General features: G+C 43.4%; 1 pseudogene; it reads right to left on the bottom strand.

The window, feature by feature from the left end:
- Window positions 1–15475: 15475 nt before the first annotated feature.
- LOC126093024 (5S ribosomal RNA) lies at window positions 15476–15593 on the bottom strand (annotated as a pseudogene).
- Between the last annotated feature and the right edge of the window lie 259 nt (window positions 15594–15852).

Here is a 15852-nt window from a genome sequence, read left to right as displayed (position 1 = left end):
GTGTGTGTGTGTGTGTGTGTCGTCCCTAGCGTAAGTGAGGTTAAGTTAGATTAAGTAGTGTGTAAGCCTAGAAACCGATGGCCTCAGTTTGGTCCCATAGGAAGATACCACAAATGAAAAAAAGAAAACAGCATCTGGAGCAGGGACTTTCTTATTTTTAGGCTATTCATTGCGTGTCATATTGCTTCCAGTATTATTCGTAGGTTATCGGCAGACTGAGTTCACGTGTCGCTACTGAAAATCTACTCAGTCTCTCCTTCAAAATCGAAACGACTAAATATTCTATTAAAACTTGTGTCTCTGTTCAAAACCGCTTTTCTTTCTATTTATGGACTAGCATTCACATGTCGTATACTTCTCTCCACTCTTTTACTTTATTTCTTGTGCTCTAATGGTCGGATACCAGTATATCTATTGCAGGTCACTTCAGGCTAGTTTCGTGTCCTTAATCGACATGCAACTGGGGAAAACGGACCAACAGTTTAACGTGGAATCTGAATCACAAGTCATTCCTGACGACTCCTCACATCGATAAGAGCTGAAGGCAGACGGAACTTTTCCGCGGTCTGGGGATTCGATCCCATTGCCTCCTACGTCCTTTATTAACTAGGTATTTTCCTATCTTGGTGTTTTGCAGTCATTTCGGTTAAGTAATTCATTTCAATGTTCTCTATATTTCTGCTCATTTTTTTGCATCTCTTTACTTCCCATAGTTATCTTTTTTCAGCTGTTTCCCTGATGTAATTTTCGCGGCTTCACTGAAATTTGTTTTCGTAATAGTACCGTAAAAGTCGTGATATAAAGCTTGAAACCTTGTGCATCATGCTGCCCCCCCTTTTTTTTCCCTCCAAATTTTCATCTTGTTTCAAAGCTGGAAGAACATGCATAAATCCATATTCCAGCAGAGACCAAAGTAAAACTAAAATTCTTATACATGATACGTTTCCACTGGTGATAGTACTGTACTACAGTATTGTAGCGTACAGGTAGCGATCAGAGAGTTGTAGTGTATTAGGGAATGGATATTTTCTGCGTTTAGCTACTGTTGAGAGAATCTGAGCAGAACTCACAGAGAAACTGTGCTGATGTACCACGTACGACTGTGTAGAGACGCAATCGGGGAGCTGTAAGAGATAGCCTGCGCAATATGCAGCAGCAGCAGCAGCAGCAGGTGAATTTCTTACCACTATGAAATACCCGCAGTCGAGTGGACCTAAACAGGAGAATTGCAAGGAACATGGCCCGTTGCTAAAACATTAAAAATTCGGAAAACATGTACACCAATGCTGAAAATTTTTTATTAGCAATTAAAAAGTGGCCAGTCATGAGGATTTACTCGATGGAGTGGTAAGGAGGTGGAAAAAGCATTGGGCATGACAGACACATTTGCCCTGAATACTCTGATACTGTCAGTGATCTAGTAGATGGCTACGGTACTTCGTGAGCCCAAATGAGGATCCCTGGAGTGAAGGTGCCGTTCCTTTCGAGCAACACTATTGAGAAAATCTGGAGAAACGGTATTTAAAGCTAGCTACAGAACTATTTTACTGCCACCCAGATACTTTACGAGCAAAGACCACGGAGATATGGGAATTTTGGGCTCGTACAGAAGCTTATAGACAGTCGTTTTTCCCTCGCTCTATTTGGGAGTGGAACAGAAAAGGAAATGTCAATTAGTGGTACAGCGTACCCTCCGACACGCACCGTACGGCCGCTCGTGGAGTACGTATGTGGATGGAAAATGGGGAGAGCCTGCTCCTGGATTGTGGCGTGCTCTTCTTGCTATGTCTCCTTATCCTTTCTTTTTACACACCAGTGCGACTTCATTCGGGAAAGGAGTCTATGCACCGGAAGCTGAATATTACTACAATCTGTGGAGATAGACTATAAATTTTTGCACAATAATCTATGTCACTACAAATTTTTACATTTAACTGACCTTTTCACCATTACTTCCAAAACTTTCTTGCGGAATGTGCACAAAATATTTCAAAAATGGCTCTGAGCACTATGGGACTTAACGTCTGAGGTCATCGGTCCCCTAGAACGTAGAACTACTTAAACCTAACTAACCTAAGGACATCACACACATCCATGCCCGAGGCACAGGATTCGAACCTGCCCCGTAGCGATCGCGCTGTTCCAGACTGTAGCGCCTAGAACCTCTCGGCCACCCCGGCCGGCGCACAAAATATTTCGAATTCTAGCAAGCGTGGTGAGAAGCGGACGGCCTTACAAAGGCGTGAAACCAAGTATACAATATCTATAGCGCTCCAAAGTAATCAGTAACTTCTTTCTGATGTTGGCTATTATTTATTTTTATGAGTCTATTGCTGAGCAAAAATTACGTATATGTCGTGCATCGGACGATTCCTTCCGTCCTGGTCAACAGCACCTACTGTCGGCGAACACTTTCAGAAATGCTACGACATGAGAGTGAAAAAACAAATGAAATATTAGCAGAGTAGTGAGAGTTCAGAAGTAACTTTCTAATGTGAAAAATTTACTTATTTATTATAAGATAAAATGGATAATTAGGAAGAGTGGAAATCTCATTCTGGATTGGATAATTACTCTGATAGGATGACTTGATCAATAGTAATGCGAATTTCACGTTTGCCTGGGCGTAAGCTGCCGCAATAGCGGCACACGAGCCGCACCGGCTGCCTGCGAAACAATTCGGCCCGCCGGCCGTCAGCTGCAGACAGGCACACTGGCCGGCAGTCCACGCGCCACGCCGCCGCCCGCTGTCCTCTGTTCCTGCCGCTCCAGGCAGTCTGGCGGGCAGCCGAGGGCTCCGGCGACCTGCAACACCGCGCGGACCCCCCTCGGCGTGACTAATAACCCACCTGCGTCACGTGATCCTCTATCGCGATCGATGTTGCGGAATCGCAGCTCGCCACGAGCGATATTACCGGAGAGCAGATTTACTATTTCATCACTGTTACTGCCGCATAAAAGAGATCCTCTCTTCTGAAACAGACGGTTAGTGCAAGTGCGACATAAATGCGCTCGTGATCAACTGAGCTGCAGAGAGCTAGTAGGGTATATCAAACTTCTTTTTTCTCTCAGTTGCAATAGGGATACATAGTGGTGCAGACATTTCAACAAATGGGAAACACAGTGGAACCATTCCACCTATGACCGCTCAACCCACACCCCATCTTAACTCACGGAGATCTTTCGTATCGTCTCGTTGTCATTGCAGGCTTGTACCTTTTGAATCAAGGAGAGGGTGTTGTGTGGTGGCCAGTACCCTCTTTCTGTAACATGTTCGAGTATAATGACTTTTCTGGAAACTAGAAATCTACTCTGTAGGAATCAGCAAGGGGGTTTCGAAAAAGACGATCGCGTGAAACCCAGCTCGCGCTATTCGTCCACGAGACTCAGAGGGCCATAGACACGGGTTCACAGGTAGATGCCGTGTTTCTTGACTTCCGCAAGGCGTTCGATACAGTTCCCCACAGTCGTTTAATGAACAAAGTAAGAGCATATGGACTATCAGAGCAATTGTGTGACTGGATTGAAGAGTTCCTAGATAACAGGACGCAGCATGTCATTCTCAATGAAGAGAAGTCTTCCGAAGTGAGAGTGATTTCAGCTGTGCCGCAGGGGAGTGTCGTAGGACCCTTGCTATTCACAATATACATAAATGACCTGGTGGATGACATCGGAAGTTCACTGAGGCATTTTGCGGATGATGCTGTGATATATCGAGAGGTTGTAACAATGGAAAATTGTACTGAAATGCAGAAGGATCTGCAGTGAATTGACACATGGTACAGGGAATGGCAATTGAATCTCGATGTAGACAAGTGTAATGTGCTGTGAATACATAGAAAGAAAGGTCCCATATCATTTAGCTACAATATAGCAGGTCAGCAACTGGAAGCAGTTAATTCCATAAATTATCTGGGAGTACGCATTAGGAGTGATTTAAAATGGAACGGTCATATAGAGTTGATCGTCGGTAAAGCAGATGCCAGACTGAGATTCATTGGAAAAATCCTAACGAAATGCAATCCGAAAACAAAGGAAGTAGGTTACAGTACGCTTGTTCGCCCACTGCTTGAATACTGCTCAGCAGTGTGGGATCCGTACTAGATTGGGTTGATAGAAGAGATAGAGAAGATCCAACGGAGAGCAGCGCGCTTCGTTACAGGATCATTTAGTAATCGCGAAAGCGTTACGGAGATGACAGATAAACTCCAGTGCAAGACTCTGCAGGAGAGACGCTCAGTCGCTCAGTACGGGCTTTTGTCAAAGTTTCGACAACATACCTTCACCGAAGAGTCTAGCAGTATATTGCTCCCTCCTACGTATATCTCGCGAAGAGACCATGAGGATAAAGTCAGAGAGATTAGAGCCCACACAGAAGCGTACCGACAATCTTTCTTTCCACGAACAATACGAGACTGGAATAGAAGGGAGAACCGATAGAGGTACTCAGGGTACCCTCCGCCACACACCGTCAGGTGGCTTGCGGAGTATGGATGTAGATGTAGATGTATAACTGCAATCATGTGTTAACTGGGTCCTTTATTCCTAAGAATAAGAAATCTACTTAATCTAGTTGTTGTGGTTCCAGCTCTTCCGTAATGGTCCACGTTAGCCCCACTGTCAGTACGTGCAAGTCTGCTATGTACACTACTCTGGTCGTTATGCGCTGCCTGCAATTGCCTACGACTGGACTGCGACTGATGACTCGATGACTCACTGGATGACTGACTGCCCAACTCAGGTCTGCGGCAGCGAGCTGATGAATACTGGCGGCCGAGAGGGCGTTGGCGGCGCGTCTCCTGCGATCCTCTCTCTGGGCTCTCTGCTGATAGGCTCGCGTGCTCTGGCTCCTACTATCGATCTTCTCGCAGCGTCTTTGAAGAGTGGATAGCTTACACCAGCACATACGTCTTGGAGTTCCGTCCCATATGCTAACATCATGTTCGATGAAAAGTCATGCATGTGCTCAGTGGAACTTAGCCCAAGTAATCTGGGCGGATCACAGAAGCACTCTAGTGGCCATGGAGACTTCCCCAAGCGACTCTGCCACACTTTGGAAGCGACTGGATAGTTCACTTTGTTCCAGATGGTCGCATACCACTTTCTGCGGACATACGAATGGATGAACACGATTTAATTAGCGCCACGGCCCACGTAGTTTCATTTGAGAAATTCTGGTTTGAGTTGGTCATTGTCGCCAGGACGAATCACAGGCAGTCAGCATGTTTCGGAAACTATATGAGCAACTGGGCTGCTGTATCGTAATGTAAATCGCATTTCGCTGAAAGTGGTAATGTTTTCACTAATACTTTATTGCAGCGCAGTTTTTGTATTGCGAAGATTCGGGCTATATTTGTGTATTGTATTTGATGACAAATGACGATATCCATAGTGTTTATATACAGGCAAACATAAATTATTGTCAACACATTTGTGGCGCTATCATTGAGAAAGCTTAGCAAGTTTAGTAAAATCAACTACAGGGTGTTTAAAAAATGGCCGGTATATTTGAAACGGCAATAAAAACTAAACGAGCAGCGATAGAAATACACCGTTTGTTGCAATATGCTTGGGACAACAGTACATTTGCAGGCGGACAAACTTTCGAAATTACAGTAGTTACAATTTTCAACAACAGATGGCGCTGCAAGTGATGTGAAAGATATACAAGACAACGCAGTCTGTGGGTGCGCCATTCTGTACGTCGTCTTTCTGCTGTAAACGTGTGCTGTTCACAACGTGCAAGTGTGCTGTAGACAACATGGTTTATTTCTTAGAACAGAGGATTTTTCTGGTGTTGGAATTCCACCACCTGGAACACAGTGTTGTTGCAACAAGACGAAGTTTTCAACGGAGGTTTAATGTAACCAAAGGACCGAAAAGCGATTCAATAAACGATCTGTTTGAAAAATTTCAACGGACTGGGAACGTGACGGATGAACGTGCTGGAAAGGTAGGGCGACCGCGTACGGCAACCACAGAGGGCAACGTGCAGCTAGTGCAGCAGGTGATCCAACAGCGGCCTCGGGTTTCCGTTCGCCGTGTTGCAGCTGCGGTCCAAATGACGCCAACGTCCACGTATCGTCTCATGCGCCAGAGTTTACACCTCTATCCATACAAAATTCAAACGCGGCAACCCCTCAGCGCCGCTACCACTGCTGCACGAGAGACATTCGCTAACGATATAGTGCACAGGATTGATGACGGCGATATGCATGTGGGCAGCATTTGGTTTACTGACGAAGCTTATTTTTACCTGGACGGCTTCGTCAATAAACAGAACTGGCGCATATGGGGAACCGAAAAGCCCCATGTTGCAGTCCCATCGTCCCTGCATCTTCAAAAAGTACTGGTCTGGGCCGCCATTTCATCCAAAGGAATCATTGGCCCATTTTTCAGATCCGAAACGATTACTGCATCACGCTATCTGGACATTTTTCGTGAGTTTGTGGCGGTACAAACTGCCTTAGACGACACTGCGAACACCTCGTGGTTTATGCAAGATGGTGCCCGGCCACATCGCACGGCCGACGTCTTTAATTTCCTGAATGAATATTTCGATGATCGTGTGATTGCTTTGGGCTATCCGAAACATACAGGAGGCGGCGTGGATTGGCCTCCCTATTCGCCAGACATGAACCCATCTGACTTCTTTCTGTGGGGACACTTGAAAGACCAGGTGTACCGCCAGAATCCAGAAACAATTGAACAGCTGAAGCAGTACATCTCATCTGCATATGAAGCCATTCCGCCAGACACGTTGTCAAAGGTTTCGGGTAATTTCATTCAGAGACTACGCCATATTATTGCTACGCATGGTGGATATGTGGAAAATATCGTACTATAGAGTTTCCCAGACCGCAGCGCCATCTGTTGTTAAAAATTGTAACTACTGTCATTTCGAAAGTTTGTCTGCCTGAAAATGTACTGTTGTCCCAAGCATATTGCAACAAACGGTGTATTTCTATCGCTGCTCGTTTAGTTTTTATTGCCGTTTCAAATATACCGGTCATTTTTGAAACACCCTGTATGTTCTTTGTCTATAAACGCGTTTATGGACAGTGCGACGTGGATACCTATACGTGGCAAACATATTCTGAAGTTACTTTACGGTGTGGCCAAGCGTTTCTAGGCGCTTCAGTCTGGAACCGCGCGTCCGCTACGGTCGCAGGTTCGAATCCTGCCTCGGGCTTGGATGTATGTGATGTCCTTAGGTTAGTTAGGTTTACGTAGTTCTAAGTTCTAGGGGACTGATGACCTCAGATGTTAAGTCCCATAGTGCTCAGAGCCATTTGAACCATTTGAAGTTACTTTAACAATAATGAACAATAAATAATTAGCTCTGACTAGAAAAATACGATTAGCAGTTATCAAATGTAAAGTGCAGTTGGCCACTTTTATTGAAATATTTTCAGAATATACAAGAATGTATTTTCAAGTCTGTGCTACTTTATTCGTAACTCGCCCTGCTACCTAGGTAGTTATCACTTTCAGGTACGGCCTGCTGCAGTGTGCAAGTGGGTGTTCGTGGTCTTAAATACCGTCTAAAGGTGAGTGTCCGATGGAAACTGTGTTGTTCTCTGGCTGGACGTTACTGAATATACAAATGTATGACGCAAGTCTGATTTCGTAATGCGCCGTGCACAGGAATAACAACATGACAAAATATTAAAAAAACGTACCAATATACCAATGAAATGCGAGAGACGCTTACCGTCCATATGAATGCACATGCCTGAACCGCACTCGGTTAACAAAAGGAATCGCCACTCCATGAAGTTTTCATCGTACTCTTTCCATTTACCTACCTGTTCCATGAAGTATCAGTCCAGGTGACATTTTTACATCCTCCCAGTGTTCAGTGGTGGAGTCTCTCTGCCCTCTGTGACCAGTGACATGTGGTCAGCAAGGTGGACTGAACAAGAGATGACTTCTGTACCAAACAGCAAGATTTTGGGTAGTAATGGTTGTTCACCAGTTAATGTTATACCACATTAAATTGGAGAGTGATTTCAAGGACTGTGGCGTACCCATCCTCTGTTCAAATCAGCAATGGTCGATGTGAAAGCCTGACTTGAACACTTTGTTGCTCGCAGCAGTCGTCTCTGGTCGCAGTGGTTTCCCTCAAATTGGGGTGCCAACAGGACACCCTTCAAACAATGACACATAAAATCTAGCTACGATCAGTTGAAGTGATATCGCCTTGACCGTGAAACCAGCAGCCAGTACAAGGTATGATGTCTCTGTTATATAAAATGCTCCCAGAAACGGGTGGATCTTATTAATAAACCACCAAACTGCTGATACATCTTTTCCTAAGTGTTTGAGCAGTGTCGCTTTGCAGTCATAGGCAGGTTCATGGTTCTGTACAAGTTCAGATTTCAGCTAGCTGTTGAGAAGTTGGTACTACAGGAGCTACACAGATAACTGTGTAACGCGAAACTTCGGTTTCTAGACGAACCGAAGGGAACTTACGCCGAAAGCGGGGGAATACTTCTCCAAAGTGGCTACCATCCTGTTTTCTAGCACTGCAGAAGCATCGCTGAAAGGAGCAGCTGGGACTTTATTACCAACGATGACAATATTTACTACTGCTCCTTCTCCATGTATGTGCTGGACTAGGCACAGATGCCGTTTGTGGAGCGCCACCATCTCAAGGTAATGAAATAAATCCTCCTCGTCAGTGGAGACAGAACTATTCCCAGACTAGTGCAGAGATACCATCCTAATCAAACTCCGCAAACCTGGAAGGAGCTGCCCTTGGATGGACAGCAATGACAGTGCTGTCCTCACTTGTTACACAGCTAAGAACTGTGACCTTGTCTGCGTTCTCAAATCCAAACAACTCCACAGTTACGACCAGTGTGGGTGTAAGAGACATCATTCCGCAACGGGCTGCTGGTAGAGCTCTCGCCCGTGAAAGGCAAAGGTCCCGAGTTTGATTCTCGGTCCGGCACACAGTTTTAATCTGCCAGGAAGTTTCATATCAGCACACACTCCGCTGCACAGTGAAAATTTCATTATGTGGGACTGGATTACCAAGGATTGTAGAAAATTCAGACAGTCTGGAAATGTTGTACTAAATGAAGAAATATACTACAAAGTACAGATTTTTTTATTTTGGCACTAACAAGAAACACATTTTTCACACCTGACGGGAGGACGACGGTTCAATCCCGCGTCCAGCCATCCTGATTTAGGTTTTCCGTGACATCCCTAAATTCTCCAGGCAAATGCCGGGATGGATCCTTTGAAAGGGCACGGCAAGTTCCTTCCCCGTCCTTCCCTAATCCAATGAGACCGATGACCTCGCTGTTTGGTCTCCTCCACCAAACAACCCAACCCAACCCTCACACCTGACGTCTGTATTTGTTGCAGTTACATTTATTGACAGAAATGGTACGCCAGTTTCTTTCGTTTCAAACTAGTGTGGCAAGCGAGTGCAGCATGATCGCATAGACGTTTCACTAAAATCTGTGCGGCTGCAGTTGTTTCTGGCTGACGTTCTAGGTAAACCACTAGTTTTTCCTGATGTGCCATTGTCCCGGCTTTACGCATTACTTCTCTGAAACGCTACGTTCGTTGCCCACTTCACCACCACTGTTGGTTCTCTTTAGTGCAAAAGGCAACAACACAAATCTCTTCATTGGTCATCACGCCTTATTAGCATCACAGTGTCTAGCTTGACTAATGGGACAGGTGATCTCTACGCCACCTGCGGTACCAACTTTACAGCTGTACATATATAATTGTACATCCTACAATATCGCTCTAAAAAAAGGAGGAGGAAATAAAAAATCAGTTGGAATAAAACTGAAATCCGGTTTGATGAGGACCAGAAAAAGAGAGTCTTCCATAACTCCATTTTATTCCCAATGAAATGTATAAAATTACTTTATGCGACATATATATCAAGATGATTGATAAAGAAGCTTGGATGATGTCGAATAATGATAGTACAGTATTCTTTACATAACAAATATGATCACCCGCAAAAGAAATTAAAGTAAAAATTCTATCATCGCTCCAAGAAATGAATGGAAAACCTGATCAGATATTTCTCTGAAGCACAGTTTAAATGGAACATGATATCCTTAGAACATATTTACATTGAAATATGACTACCACCCAATGAAACTGATACCAAATTTTGTTGTTATTATGGTCTTCAGTTCTAAGACTGTTTGATGTAGTTCTGAATGCTAGTCTAGCAAGTGCAGTCCATTACCTCTAGTTCTTTTAACTTATCGAGGTTCCATACACCGCTTTTCTCCATTTCCGCTGTTCTTCAACTTGTAACGGAACATATTAAAGGCTTTACTTTACCGAAGTATTCTATACCCTCCAAATTCAACCAGTTTAACGAGTATTTATGATTATAGAAAAGTTATTGTAAATTTTGGTCACAATCCATACAAGCCAGATTAAAGTCACAATTTCTAAATGGACCAGTGTATAGAGGGAAAGTAGGGGGAATGCAAAAATTTTGCAGAGATCAACTGAAAAAACTTGCTCACTTTAATAACTCTTTTTATATTATGACACAAATTGATGTTTTAAAAAGAAGGTTACCAGAGAGACTGCAGCGAGAATTGGTCCATGGACCAGACAATTCAACGGAAGAGTTCCTGAAATTTGTAGATAGATTAGATAGGCCCTTGGAAAGAGAAAATAACCAAAGTTTTGGCTCTGGCAACAACCAGTATCGGGGGGGGGGGGGGGAGAGGGTGGAACAGGAATGTAAATAGAGATTATTATGGGAGGAGAGACTTTGAAAATTCTGGAAATAATGCTCCAAATAGGGGAGATAGGAGATATGAAAATGATTTCAGAAACAATACACAGGAGGGAGGATGGAGGAGAGATAACAGGAATGATAGAAATAGCTATTGGGGAAGAGAACAAGATAGAAGGGGGTTTGTTGAAACTAGTGAACAAAACGACAACTACAAACGGACAGACCGAGGGAACCAGCCGGGAAACGGTGGACAGTCCCACTAGATGTCCGTAGTTTTGGGGCTAGACAATATTATGACAGGACAACACATAACCGAAACTGGAAAAGGAGAGGATACAATGTAAAGAGTAAGTACCATGAAAATACTGATGTTGTTAGAATGAATAAATTAGAATTTAATGAAAGACTTTGGGATACTATGAGTAAAAGTGATACAGTTAATAAAAACAGTGTTCAAGCACAGCTAGTTAGTGAAAGTGCAGATGTTGAAGGTATTGCAGAGTTCCATAGTTGGGCTGAAAAAGATACTGGTGCTAATAACAAGTCAGACACACCACAAATAGAATCTACTTTGGGGGGTTTATTTGATAAAAAGGGGGATGACGAAGTGTTTAATGGAGCCAAAGACTCAATTGCTGAGATTCAGATACATAGGGGGGAAACTGAAGATGGGGTTGTCGTGTAGGAGAAGGAAGAAGTAATAGAGGGACATTTAAATAATGATCCTAAATCAAGTGATGTTATTGATGAGAGTGTGGAGGAAGAAATAAAAGTATTTGTAGAATTGAAAAGTGATTATGTGATAAAGGTAAGTGATGTGACAAACATGGATAATAATGAGGTTAATTTAAGTAAAATGCAGACTAGGGAATGTGTATCTGAGGACAAGCTATTGCCTATTGGGAACTATGAAACACTAATCTATGAGAATGGTAATAATAATAATATTAAAGAAAATATAAAGGGGTGGAATGTAAATGAGTGTTTTCAAGAAAAAGGGGAAAAGTTTTTAGAAGTTTTGTGGAACAACTATGGAAACTGTATAAACAAAGATGCCTTTTAGAAAGAATTAGCAAAGGTATGTGCAACCTTGTATCCTACATGGTGGACAAGAATCCGTAGTGGACTTTATAAAAAATGGGGTGCAAACAGTGGTTTGTTAAGCGACAACACAGTGTTAAGAGGAACAGATGAAAACAAAGGTTTATGTTTAAATGTCAATGCTTTGCAAACAGAGAGGGATGTGTTTAAGTGTAGGAAAGAGATATTAGACTTAGAAACTAAAAAAAAATGAAAATGATCTGTTGTTTGAAAATACTGAAATAGACAAAGATGTTGAGCTAATTTGTCCATATGTTAAATTAATCATTGACAAGTGGGAAGGTAGAGTGTTAGTAGACACAGGAAGTCCTGTTTCTGCTGTCACTTCTAGACTTAGAGATAAGCTCAGAAATTCTCAATATTTTCCTGAGATGCCAGTTGTTGGATTAAAAGTTCAAACCAGGGGACCTTGTACTCATCAAGACACAAGAGAAATCAAAATTATTGTCAACCGAACTTAAAAAGATTTTTGATATTTACACTCCTGGAAATGGAAAAAAGAACACATTGGCACCGGTGTGTCAGACCCACCATACTTGCTCCGGACACTGCGAGAGGGCTGTACAAGCAATGATCACACGCACGGCACAGCGGACACACCAGGAACCGCGGTGTTGGCCGTCGAATGGCGCTAGCTGCGCAGCATTTGTGCACCGCCGCCGTCAGTGTCAGCCAGTTTGCCGTGGCATACGGAGCTCCATCGCAGTCTTTAACACTGGTAGCATGCCGCGACAGCGTGGACGTGAACCGTATGTGCAGTTGACGGACTTTGAGCGAGGGCGTATAGTGGGCATGCGGGAGGCCGGGTGGACGTACCGCCGAATTGCTCAACACGTGGGGCGTGAGGTCTCCACAGTACATCGATGTTGTCGCCAGTGGTCGGCGGAAGGTGCACGTGCCCGTCGACCTGGGACCGGACCGCAGCGACGCACGGATGCACGCCAAGACCGTAGGATCCTACGCAGTGCCGTAGGGGACCGCACCGCCACTTCCCAGCAAATTAGGGACACTGTTGCTCCTGGGGTATCGGCGAGGACCATTCGCAACCGTCTCCATGAAGCTGGGCTACGGTCCCGCACACCGTTAGGCCGTCTTCCGCTCACGCCCCAACATCGTGCAGCCCGCCTCCAGTGGTGTCGCGACAGGCGTGAATGGAGGGACGAATGGAGACGTGTCGTCTTCAGCGATGAGAGTCGCTTCTGCCTTGGTGCCAAAGATGGTCGTATGCGTGTTTGGCGCCGTGCAGGTGAGCGCCACAATCAGGACTGCATACGACCGAGGCACACAGGGCCAACACCCGGCATCATGGTGTGGGGAGCGATCTCCTACACTGGCCGTACACCACTGGTGATCGTCGAGGGGACACTGAATAGTGCACGGTACATCCAAACCGTCATCGAACCCATCGTTCTACCATTCCTAGACCGGCAAGGGAACTTGCTGTTCCAACAGGGCAATGCACGTCCGCATGTATCCCGTGCCACCCAACGTGCTCTAGAAGGTGTAAGTTAACTACCCTGGCCAGCAAGATCTCCGGATCTGTCCCCCATTGAGCATGTTTGGGACTGGATGAAGCGTCGTCTCACGCGGTCTGCACGTCCAGCACGAACACTGGTCCAACTGAGGCGCCAGGTGGAAATGGCATGGCAAGCCGTTCCACAGGACTACATCCAGCATCTCTACGATCGTCTCCATGGGAGAATAGCAGCCTGCATTGCTGCGAAAGGTGGATATACACTGTACTAGTGCCGACATTGTGCATGCTCTGTTGCCTGTGTCTATGTGCCTGTGGTTCTGTCAGTGTGATCATGTGATGTATCTGACCCCAGGAATGTGTCAATAAAGTTTCCCCTTCCTGGGACAATGAATTCACGGTGTTCTTATTTCAATTTCCAGGAGTGTACATTGGTCCATTTGAAATAAAAGAAAGCCCACATCCCAATGCATATAGACTTATCTTTCCCAGATCAAGAAGGTTATTTGGATTAAGAAACATCACTGAATTGAAACCATATAAACATGATTAAGCACATTTCCGTGTTTGAATACAGTTACTTACCCATTTTCCGTAAAGCATATTATCAGCAAAGATTTTTACTGGGTGTGTCAAATAGCAACTACCTCTCATCCTACAGACCCTGGAAAAGTTCCAGATTTCTGAGACAATGTTTTTATATTTTTATTGTCACTATTGAATATTAAATTTTGAGACATCTTCTTTACTAGCAATGGGCAAGTTTAACCATGCAGAGGTGACAAACATTTATTATTTTCTTATGTGTATTGCTGAATATGGGACATATATGCACCAAATACAAAAGACAATGTAAAAAATTGTTGTGCAAGACCCATCATTTTGTCACTATTCTTTTCTTAGACGTAAGATTTGTGTACAATTCTCTACAGCTAATCAGATGTTCACCAAGTCTGATGTTTGTGTTATGTTGTGACCAATTTAAGTGTGCAATTTTGGTATTCTTATGTTCTTGTACTATCTTGACTATGTGTCTCAATGGGAGACAATATAAAAAAAACTTTTCTTTTTTTTCAAATGCATATTATATTCATACATGTGACTTCTCTAGTATTTGTGTTTATATATCATGTCCATACTTATAATTATGTTCTTTGTTTTCATTTCCTTTATGTGGCTCAAAAAAGAGCAGACAGTTGCAATATTTGCCTATGGACATCCGACCTGTCCATCTATGTAATATATTTATGTTCCTTCTATTATCTTGATTATTCTGTGACTCAATGAGAACTGACTTTGAAATAATTTACATACATTTTTTATATATCTTAACATCGCATGTGATATATTTGTGTTTGTGTTTGATCGTTTTACATGTGGCTCACTGGGAGCAAAGATTATACAATTTTCTTTACTTTCATATATTACTAAATATTTTTATTATGCTGTCATACTGAGAGCCATAACACAAAGTGCATTTGATACAACACAACTAAAATATTTGCAGGAAAACGTCATTTTGAAACGGTGTAACGGTCATTGTATACATACATATTATGCATAGTAAAACAAAAAAATTTTTAAAGTAGTACTTTTCCAAATTTTAACCATTTGACACATTTGTCCTAGTGGGCTAATATCATTAACATTCTGTAAATGATATTACCCGAGAGGGGTATTGTAACGGAACATATTAAAGGCTTTACTTTACCGAAGTATGCGATACCCTCCAAATTCAACCATTTAACGAGTATTTATGATTATAGAAAAGTTATTGTGTATGTTAACAATGATTGCATAACATGTCTCCATAAACAGTCAACCCATTAAATTATACTGAATAACTGACCCACACAAAAGTTTATATCACTTGATCACTGATACAGCAAATGTCATCATGTAAAAACACTAAGTTCATCTTAAATAATTAATATGAAGTACGAAAAATAGTGGCCAACTTAGGTATTTTGGATCTCCTTAAATAAAAATCACCGGGACCATCCGATCGCCGTGTCATCCTCAGTGGAGGATGCGGATAGGAGGGGCGTGGGGTCAGCACACCGCTCTCCCGGTCGTTATGATGGTATTCTCGACCGAAGCCGCTACTATTCGGTCGAGTAGCTCCTCAATTGGCATGACGAGGCTGAGTGCACCCCGAGAAACGGCAACAGCGCACGGCGGCCTGGATGGTCACCCATCCAAGTGCCAACCACGCCCAACAGCGCTTAACTTCGGTGATCTCACGGGAACCGGTGTATCCACTGCGGCAAGGCCGTTGCCTCCAATTAGCTGTAAGCAAGTAAAAAGTTTAGAACGAAAGGGTAGTGAGTCCCTAGCCTCCGTCCGCTTGCAATCTCTACGAAACTAATAACTGTGCTGAATTTTAATATGAAACAATTTTTTTTAAACAGTCGGAATACATATATTTCAAGAACGTAGACTCGCTTTTCATAACAAATTGCCAGTGTTTAACAGATAATCGCTTTGAGAAATCAAACATTGTAAGACTTGTTGATTGCTAGAGAAGTACCCTGTGTTC

This window comes from Schistocerca cancellata, chromosome 7 (assembly GCF_023864275.1).
Source record: "Schistocerca cancellata isolate TAMUIC-IGC-003103 chromosome 7, iqSchCanc2.1, whole genome shotgun sequence".
Lineage (NCBI taxonomy): Eukaryota > Metazoa > Arthropoda > Insecta > Orthoptera > Acrididae > Schistocerca > Schistocerca cancellata.
This window is presented reverse-complemented; position numbering and strand designations above follow the sequence as displayed.